Source organism: Doryrhamphus excisus, chromosome 5 (assembly GCF_030265055.1).
Source record: "Doryrhamphus excisus isolate RoL2022-K1 chromosome 5, RoL_Dexc_1.0, whole genome shotgun sequence".
Classification (NCBI taxonomy): domain Eukaryota; kingdom Metazoa; phylum Chordata; class Actinopteri; order Syngnathiformes; family Syngnathidae; genus Doryrhamphus; species Doryrhamphus excisus.
The window spans coordinates 25941567-25950992 of record NC_080470.1 but is presented as its reverse complement, the minus strand read 5'-3'; the positions used below and the strand labels follow the sequence as shown (position 1 = coordinate 25950992).

Sequence of the window (9426 nt, the reverse complement as noted above, 5' to 3'; positions counted from 1 at the left end):
CCTTGCGGAAGACCACACTGATTCGCCCGGGGAAAAACAATCTCTTCATTTTTTCTCTACAGTGACAGAAATAATGAAATAATATAATGTATTATTATCCAAAACCATGAATACAAGTACAGGTTACAGTATGTGATAGCAACATGTATGAAATATATGTATTGTTGTCATATATGAGCTTTTCCAAGAACATTTACAGACTAAAGCAATGTCTATAAACTATCATCCATACTTAAATGGTATCGCAACAACTACAGTCATGTTTGTTTGTTGAATTTCTTTGTTCACTTTACAATAGCTCATAAGAGTTTAATTTAACAGATGATTTGTACTTATCCATGAACAACTATAACATTGTACTTACAAAAAAAAAACACAAGTCTTATGAGCTATCGTTATATTTGTCCAAATAATTGTCGCTAATGCATATAATAGGTATACGGGGTCGGAAAATAGCGAACAATAGCGCCACAAACCCACGTGGAGAAACATGAAAGCAATTTAAACACTATACAGAACAGTTCAAAGACAAAATATTTTTCTGTAGCCTGAAATGCAAAAGACAATATATTTTTTACTGTAGTTTTACCGTGTTTTTGTCGCGTCGTCTCGTCGCTCGCTCGGAAAAAGCAATTGTGCTGTGTTACCTGAAGTTCAGGATGGATGTGGTGGGTGGAGCAGAAGCGGCCACAGCGCCACTCATGGACAAATGTATATTACATCCATCGTGGGGATGAACGCCACAGCGCCACCCCTGGACAAACGTATATTACATTCATAGTGGTCTTTCGCTCTCATTGGAAATGAATGGGGAAAGTTTAGCTCGTTTCAGCTGAACTATCCCCGCCGGCCGCGCGGAAAACGCCTGATCTCGTCCGATCTCGGAAGCTAAGAAGGGGCGGGCCTGGTTAGTACTTGGATGGGAGACCGCCTTGGAATACCAGGTGCTGTAAGCTTTTATGGTTTCTGCTCTTGCCTGACAGCAGAGGGCGCTGTTTGACACTTTTTGCTGGAGTCTAGTTTGGCCTGCGTCGCCTTCAAATAGGATCTTTTCAGTTGACCTGGCAGCTTACGGCCATACTACCCTGAAAACGCCCGATCTCGTCCGATCTCGGAAGCTAAGCAGGGGCGGGCCTGGTTAGTACTTGGATTGGAGACCGACTGGGAATACCAGGTGCTGTAAGCCTTTTATGGTTTCAGGATTCCAACCTGTGCGGGGAAACCCCATTGGATTTCGAGTCCAACGCCTTAACCTCTCGGCCACCGTGACTCCTTGGAAAAGACCAATGGGGGCAGGTGACCCCATTGTCCTAGAACCAAAATTTTGCTGATGTCAAGGATCAGCTGGCAACATATGCATGGGAGGAAGTCACATGGTTTGTGTGAGGGGCTACACAAGTCTTTCCACTTCTAGTTAAAAGCCAGGCACCTCACAATGTTTCCATAAAGTACCAAGGGATTGTCCTGTTGCCCTTGTATTTTGTGGGCAAAAAGGAGGCGTTTGCAAGTGGACCTCAGACCCTATCACTGGTCACCTGAACAGGGACTTGAATCCCGGACACTCAGATCAAAAGTCTAATGTTCAGGTGACTGGCTCAAACGTTGTCTTGTCTGACCACTCTTTTGTCCAGAAGATATTTGGCTAATGTGGTCTGTTTTCTTAAACCTGCAAATGTCCAAATACACAAGGGTATTGTCTTTGTAGGGAGCATTGTAGTACATGTGACATGTATACTACATATGACATCAGAAATGATGGGTCTTTATTCAACAGAACAAGAACAACATTTCTTTTAAATAACAGCATAGGAGCTGCTGAAACACAGAGAAGGCACTGCTGGGATTTGAACCCAGGATCTCCTGTTTACTAGACATGTCTGTCAAAAAATCACAACAGTATACAGTGTCTTCTCTTAAGGGCCCCTGCTTACCAGTTGATGGGGTTTGACTTGATTCCTTTTAACATAAAAGCATTCCGTCGTCTCTTAATCTATAATCCTGGATGGCGCTTTTGCAAAAGATAATATTTTCAAGCAGAGCTTCTGTGTTTCACCAGACCTGTGCAGAAACAAACTGAAATCTGTGACTTGATCAACCTAACTTCTGATCAAATGTGTTAGACCATGGAAGCTGGAATGTGCTTTTGAAAAGTCATTGACACGCAGTTTGCCAATTGGGAACCACACAAGTGCTGTGCAAGAGTGGAGCGCAAACATGAATGAACAGTGACACTAGTGACATCCAGAGAACGTCCCTGGGTGGGCTCAAACCACCAGCCTCCTGGTTAACAGCCGAACGCGCTGACCGATTGCGCCACAGAGACGCACACACTGCCAACTTCTGTTCAGTTGAAGCCATACTAACGCATGCTATGCGTCCAGCATGCCCTTTGTTTTGGATGTGACTCGCACCTTCTGGTGTAACAATCGAGGCATTGCAAACCAGGACACCAGCTTTACTCTTTGATGAACGCAAAGTATTTTTGGGTACAATCCAGGGGTCTTGTGCTCTCACGGAAATGGCTCTGTCCTTTTTCAACATGAGTTGAGACGAAATGTATTAAAATAGACAGACTGCATTGATCACTCAATCAGAATTTCTCAGTTTGCCAATTTCAGACTGCGTGACAAAGAATCAAGTCAAACTCCATCGACAGGATGGACAGGGAACAACAAAGCAGGGAAGATAAGGGATAGGGAGGAGAGGGGAAAGATGCGACCGCCTTTGTTGAGAGCCAGAGAAGAAGCTCTCATCTCTGCAAGGTCAAGTACAGTATGCCAGAAGATTTTACCTTGTGAGTTGTCCTCATTCCATAAAGGCCTGAATAGCTCAGTTGGTAGAGCATCAGACTTTTAATCTGAGGGTCCAGGGTTCAAGTCCCTGTTCAGGCGGTGAAGGTAGGCCCCTTCCCTGAATAACTTGTTTAAGTAAACCTTTTCGACCAAGCACCTTTGCGATCTTCCAGGACTGTGGGTAAACGCCATTCTCAATAATTAAATTGAAGATACAGTGCGAGACAGGCACTTTGACCAGCTAAGCCACAGCGCCAGCTGTGCATCTGGCACCAACACAAAAACAGTTCGCCAATGGGGAAAAATGTTCATACAAGGGAGGGAGTCCAAAGTCCAACACGTGTGAATTGAGAGTCCCTGGGTGGGCTCGGTTATCAAACTCGCTCCCAAGGAAATTTTGGAACTTGGGAAAGCAGTAAGAATGGCAAGAAGTAGGATTAAGAATCCTACTTCTTGCCAAAAGCCTACCCTATGGTAGAAGATAAGATATGCCTTTATTCGTCCCTCAGTGGGGAAATTTGCAAGGTCCCACAAGTTCCGCAACAGCTGTGGGAGTACCTCAGTATGTTTACAGACCATGGACTCCTCCTAAATTTAGATACATAGCCTTATCCATGCCAAAACCACACAACAACCTTGACCAAATCCTGACTGACATAACTGACTTGGTACATAATCACCGTCTCAACAGAACTGAATTAGCCCAACTGTTGACATTGACCACAGGCTCCAAGTATGGTGCTTTTTGTACGGCCATTTAGCCAATTTGGCCAAAGGGGAATTCAGAACACCCTCGTGGCCCATTGCCATTTTTATGGTACCTGGCGACTTCAACCAGTGAACTCCACTGTACCGCTTATCCTCATCGACGGACTGTATTCCCCACCCTTTACCAGCATGGGGACATTCCAACCCAAGATGAGAACACACTGGACCAGGTACACAGCAACATAGTACGTGGCACAGACACAGCTTCACCCTACCCCCACTTTTAGCCCAGACTGAAAAAGCAGAGAAACCCCTTTGCAGCTGAAATTGCTCAGTTGGGAGAGCGTTGGATTGAATCTCTAAAGGTCCCTGGTTCAATCCCAGTTTTCAGCACAATTGCTGTTTACATCGTGAGTTGGCAAATAGTTTGTAAAGGGGTGACTTTGTTCTCTTGATTTCATCAAAATCGATCACGACAACACAGCCAATGACATATTAAGACCAGACAAGTGCAGTTGGGAGGTGACATACAGAATCCTGATGCATATCATGTTACAATCAGACACAAACCCGACCTTGAGTTCGCGCAAATGTTCACAGCATTAGGTCTGCAAAGTGTTCAGCTGATACACATTTACTGGAAAGGAAAATGGGCTTTTGTCACGGTAGCCATGCCGACACGAGCTAAAATGTTTCTCCCGCCAGGACAACACCCACATGAAATTCAAGCTTTGCTCGCAGACGAAAAAGAACCAGCTGGAATGAGCAATCTGCACCTCCAAGTCTGAGTTTATGGTTCTTGCCCAGAAAAGCATAGCTCACAGCCGTAATTGTATAGTGGTTCCTACTCTGTGTTGTGGCCGCAACAACCCCGGCCGATTCAGGGTCATGGCAGGTGTGTGTTGCTTTTGTAATTGTATTGTCTGAAAAGACAAGATTGTCTGTCCACTTGAAGTGTGGTGATGTAAAAATACACTAGTTTTGACCACACCTGTATTTTTAGTAAACATTATTAGCATGCAATGAATCAAAGTATAAGGTACGATGTCGGAGATCAAGAACGCTTTTGTTGGCGAAAAAGCCATAACATATCATTTCGACAATACGGGTATCAAACCCGCTATTTCTTGCATGTAGAGCAAGAACTCTAGCCTTTGAGTTAAATCCCCCCGCTGCACAGGAAGGCTGCCACAATTTCTGCAACACCAAAACACTAATTAAGATGTGTCATTTTGAGTCAACAAGACCATGTCCACAAAGGAGATGAGGTGACCGAGAGGTTAAGGTGATGGACTGCTAAGCCATTGTGTTCTGCACGCATGGGTTCGAATCCCATCCTCATCGGACTATACTAATGCGCCAGTTTTGACACCACCTGTCTTTTTAGGAAACATCATTAGAATGCAATTAATCCAAGCATCCGGTACGATGTGGGAGATTGAGAATGCTTTTTTGGCAAGAAAAAGGCATAATATACCATTTGGAGAATGCAGGCATCGATTCCACTTCATCTCACATGCGAAGTGAGCGCTCTACCATTTGTGGTCCTACAAGAATGAAATGTTTTCCGCATGTTGCAGAATTTTCCACAGGAAAGAAATCTTTAAGATGTATCACCAAAAGAGCTGAACCGCCCAATGTGGGGCTCGAACCCACTACCCTGAGATTAAGAGTCTCATGCTCTCCCAACTGAGCTAACCGGGCCTTTTTCTGCCAAGATATCACTTTTTATTTTTTTTAAATTGATGTGGTCTTCTTGATGTTTGATCAATTCCACACCCAACCTAGTTTCTCGGGGAACAAAGGAGCGAGAGGTTCAGTCATAGCTGAGAACTTTGGAAGTGTAGTCATCTTAACCCTCCTGTTATGTTCATTTGTCAGGAACAGCCATGATGTTCCCGGGTCAGTTTGCATGTTTATTTATCTGAAAGATGTCCAAAACCAAACAAATCCCCACAAGCATTGTTAGTTATTCACTACTAACTCCATTACTAACTATTCTATCAATCTTTAGTGCAATGGTGTACCTTACCTCTCACAGGTAGTGGTTTAATTAATTTTAATTAATTAATGAATTGAATTAATCAGATGCATCATGACCAGTCTGCATCAAAACATTATCTGAAATCCTGTGGCAGGTTTCTGGCATTGATTCTTAATTCAGTTGCCATCCCTGATAGATGGTAATGGTAATCATGCCCGCGTGGCAGGCGAGTCTCTTTGCTTGTCTGACGTCTGTGTCGCATCCTGATTGGCTGGCAGCAAATGTCAACAACACGCGCGCGGCCCCGCGCGGCCCCCGCTTGGCAAGTGAGAATTCTACCACTGAACCACCAATGCCACGTGGGGACACACTGTAAGAGAAAAAAAATTCAACTGTCAAGTGGATGAGCCTCTGCAAAGTGGCGCTGAATGACAACACATCACAATGTCATACTCTTTGGATTCAAGCACCTTCTGGCGTAATGGGATCCACAAGAATCACGTCAGCTGTGGATGCAACGTCAATTCGTTCTTGAAGGGCAAGTGACAAAAAGAAGTACATGGTTCACAAATCAGCTGCCAAAGTTTCACTGACCAAGCACCCAGGCACTGCTGGCATTTGAACCCAGGATCTCCTGTTTACTAGACAGGCACTTTGACCAGCTTAGCCACAGTGCCAGCAGTGCATCTGGCACCAACACAAAAACAGTTCGCCAATGGGGAAAAATGTTCATACAAGGGAGGGAGTCCAAAGTCCAACAAATGTGTGAATTGAGAGTCCCTGGGTGGGCTCGAACCACCAACCTCTCAGTTTACAGCCAAATGTGCTGACCAATTGCGCGACAGAGACTACAACAGCATGACTGCAGTCAGGTTTCACTAAGTGCTGTCCACCTTAACTCTCGGGTGGTCCGGTCTGTTACGTTTCAGGTGTCATTCTGAATACTGCCCTTTCGCAGGAAAAGAGCCTTTGTACTTTTTCAACATGAGCTCTAAAGAAAGGTACAAGCTGAGATATACTGCATTGGCCGGGAATCGGACCCGGGCCCCCCGCTTGGCAAGCGAGAATTCTACCACTGAACCACCAATGCCACATTGGGAAACACCATCGGAGAACAAATTAAATTGTCGAGTGGATGTGCCTCTGCAAAGTGGCGCTGAATGACAAAACATCACAATCACAACACACGCACATGATGCCAGGGGAGGCCGAGTACTAACAGAGCTGAGCGAGAGGGCATAAAAAAAAAATAGTGACCTTGTGGTGGTTACCCGACAGCACCAAGGATATGGTGCACGTCTGATGCGTAATGCATGCCAGGTGATGTTCATCTAGCGAGCGGACATTCTTGTGGGGGACAAGCTCAACAGTAGGAATGTTGAGAGAACTGACCAGTCCGCTATCAATGAAGTTCTCGTCTGCCCCAGAGTCAATTAATGCTGTGGTAGGAGAAGCTTCCCCCGCCCAGGATATCGTACCTTCCACCTGAAGTCGGCCCACCAAAGCGGATGATGCAGCCGGTGTGGTTGGAGCGGGCAGTGCCAGCAGCTGGGGAATATCCCTGGTGGAGGAAGAGTGTTGGCGTGCTGGGCGAACTGGACAGCGGGAAATTGTGTGTAGGACTCCCACAGTACAGGCACAGCCACAGGCGTGGACGGTGACTCCTCTCCGCTGACGAAAGGCGACTGGCTCCCAGTTGCATGGGGACGACACTCCCGACGTCATCAGACGGCGCTCCGCTGCTGGAGCAGGGAGGGAGGAGTGGTGCCGGAAGAGCCCCAGGAGGTGGGATTTGGAGCCGACATGTGGGTCGGAGAGGCTCCGCTGTGCGCTGCGCTCCCGCAGCCGGTTGTCGAGTCAAATGGATAGCGACAGAGAGCGGCTGGAATGACAAGGCGCTGTGGAGCGCATATCGGGCGAGTGTTAGAATAAAATGTAGATTATTTTGTTAGTTATCACCCTTATATCCACTTGCTTAGACAATAGAAAGTGTTTGAATGTGCTGAAGAAGGAATGTTCCCGTGACCCTAATCAGAGACCCTCAGCGACCCCCAGGTCCTGGAGGTGCTTGGATGCACCAACAGCGACTCTGCAGATGCTCATGTTAATCCTGCAAGAATGTGTCAAGATAAGAACTCGTAAAACATTAAAAGTAATAGCTCTCACATACACACACACACATAGACAAACAAATACAGCTCGTGCAACTGCCTTCTCCACCCCCCCTTAGAGTTGCACGACCATGTAGTAGGGACCCCCGAAAGAGAATAAAAGGAGAGGAGTGTGAACTGCATATTCAGAGTGGAGCGGCATGTCACTGGGTATGTGGTTTCACTCTCCTCGCTGCGATCAACTTGGAATATTGTTGTCTGTCTCTTCTGTATTTCTGTATTGAAGTGATTTTACAAGTGTCACAGGAGTTTGAACCTGACATTTACTTGGTTCTTCGAGCCAGATCCCAAGATACCTGAGGAGTCCAGTTGTGGAGCGGACAAGACAGAAAGACCGTGGCCACGGCAGACAAAACCCTTTGACGGGCTGTCTTCTCAGCTCAACAACTGGAAGCTGAAGGTTGACGGGATACCTACGGAAGAGACGACAACAATCAGTAAGACACTTTTGATCAGAGTGTGAGTGAAAGGGCGCCGTCCCTTTGTGTTGTGAGTGAAAGGGTGGCATCCCTTTGTGTTAAAGCAGGGGTGGGCAAACTGAGACCTGGGGTCCACATGCAGCCCGCTAAGGGTTTTTGACCCCTAGAGCTGAGTGCGGCCCGCGAGTCAATAAGGTTTGTCACCCGGTGCTAAAAGCCTTGTGTATACTAGTCGCTGGCAAGCAAAGAGACGGACTCGACAGTCTTCTGTAGGAAGACGAGCTGGCAGTCTTGTGTAATAAGATGGACCCACAGTGTTACGGAGTTGGCGGTCTTTCACAATAAGACAGAGTTGGCAGTTTTTTGAACAAAGACAGAGTTGTCGGTCATGTTAGGCTAGAAAAGGAGTGCCTCCACGGTGAAAGGCCTTTTCGGGGTTTGAATGTGAAAACGTACAAATGAGTGTGTGAATGGGAGATTTTGTCACTAGACAGGTCTTCATATTAAAGGGTGAGAAATAGAGTAAGTCTTTGAGGAAGCAGAGGCAAGAATTCTCCACCCTCACCGGGGTAGAAGCTTGAGAAGTACCTCAAAGAAAAGTTCATTACTCTCTCACTGACAAACAACCCTGTTGTTAGTTTTCCCTAGGAAGCTCATCACAACAGGGACCAAATTATTCCCAAGATGGGAAATAAAAGTGGAAAAACACAAGTCAAAAGGGAGGAACTAAATTGCAAGGATTGGTGTTACGTGTTTCAGCACCAACCAACCAAAATAAAACATCTAGAAATATGGATTAACAAGTATGGTTTTGACGGACAATTATCGATCCCTAAATTAATAAAATTGCAACAGGATATAGCAAAAAGGAACAAGAATCAAACCAAAAAAATGCAAAAGCAAGGGTATGATGACCTGTCATATTGGAAGGAGTTGGCAGAGAGAAGGCAAAAAGGCGAGGCGAAGATGGAAGAAAGGAAGGCGAGAGATAGAGCAGAAAAAAAAGGTTGTAAAAAGGAAGAGTTATATAAGATAGTAAGGGAAGTTTTACTTCAGGAGTATCAGAAAGATGAAGGAAAAGTAAATGAGGAGAAAGACGCAGACACATTTTTTACACGAAAGGAAGGTAATGAAAGTAGGGTTATGCCAACTAAAGGAGTGAGCAATAGTAGTCAAAATGATGGTGTAGTAGGTGGACAATCACAATTGTATCCACAGTTCGCTGAACCCCCACAATATGACAACCACGGTGTCAGACCATCAGTGCCATACCCACCACAAACAAGAGCTAAACCTTTTTCTGTTGAGTGGTCAAAACAGATGGGAGAAGTATTTTCTCCTAAATCACCATC

General features: G+C 45.6%; 6 non-coding genes across 6 annotated transcripts; 3 read left to right on the top strand and 3 right to left on the bottom strand.

Annotated features, from left to right (window-relative positions):
* The first annotated feature begins 1067 nt into the window (after positions 1–1067).
* Positions 1068–1186, top strand: LOC131130228 (5S ribosomal RNA). Its single transcript, XR_009129985.1, has one exon. It is a non-coding gene; the product is annotated as a 5S ribosomal RNA (ribosomal RNA).
* Positions 1187–2249: 1063 nt separating this feature from the next.
* On the bottom strand, positions 2250–2323 carry trnan-guu (transfer RNA asparagine (anticodon GUU)). The gene has a single exon. It is a non-coding gene; the product is annotated as a tRNA-Asn (tRNA).
* Positions 2324–2818: 495 nt separating this feature from the next.
* trnak-uuu (transfer RNA lysine (anticodon UUU)) lies at positions 2819–2891 on the top strand. Its single transcript has one exon. It is a non-coding gene; the product is annotated as a tRNA-Lys (tRNA).
* A 1871-nt stretch (positions 2892–4762) lies between these two features.
* Positions 4763–4844, top strand: trnas-gcu (transfer RNA serine (anticodon GCU)). The gene has a single exon. It is a non-coding gene; the product is annotated as a tRNA-Ser (tRNA).
* A 287-nt stretch (positions 4845–5131) lies between these two features.
* Positions 5132–5204, bottom strand: trnak-cuu (transfer RNA lysine (anticodon CUU)). The gene has a single exon. It is a non-coding gene; the product is annotated as a tRNA-Lys (tRNA).
* A 1299-nt stretch (positions 5205–6503) lies between these two features.
* Positions 6504–6574, bottom strand: trnag-gcc (transfer RNA glycine (anticodon GCC)). The gene has a single exon. It is a non-coding gene; the product is annotated as a tRNA-Gly (tRNA).
* Between the last annotated feature and the right edge of the window lie 2852 nt (positions 6575–9426).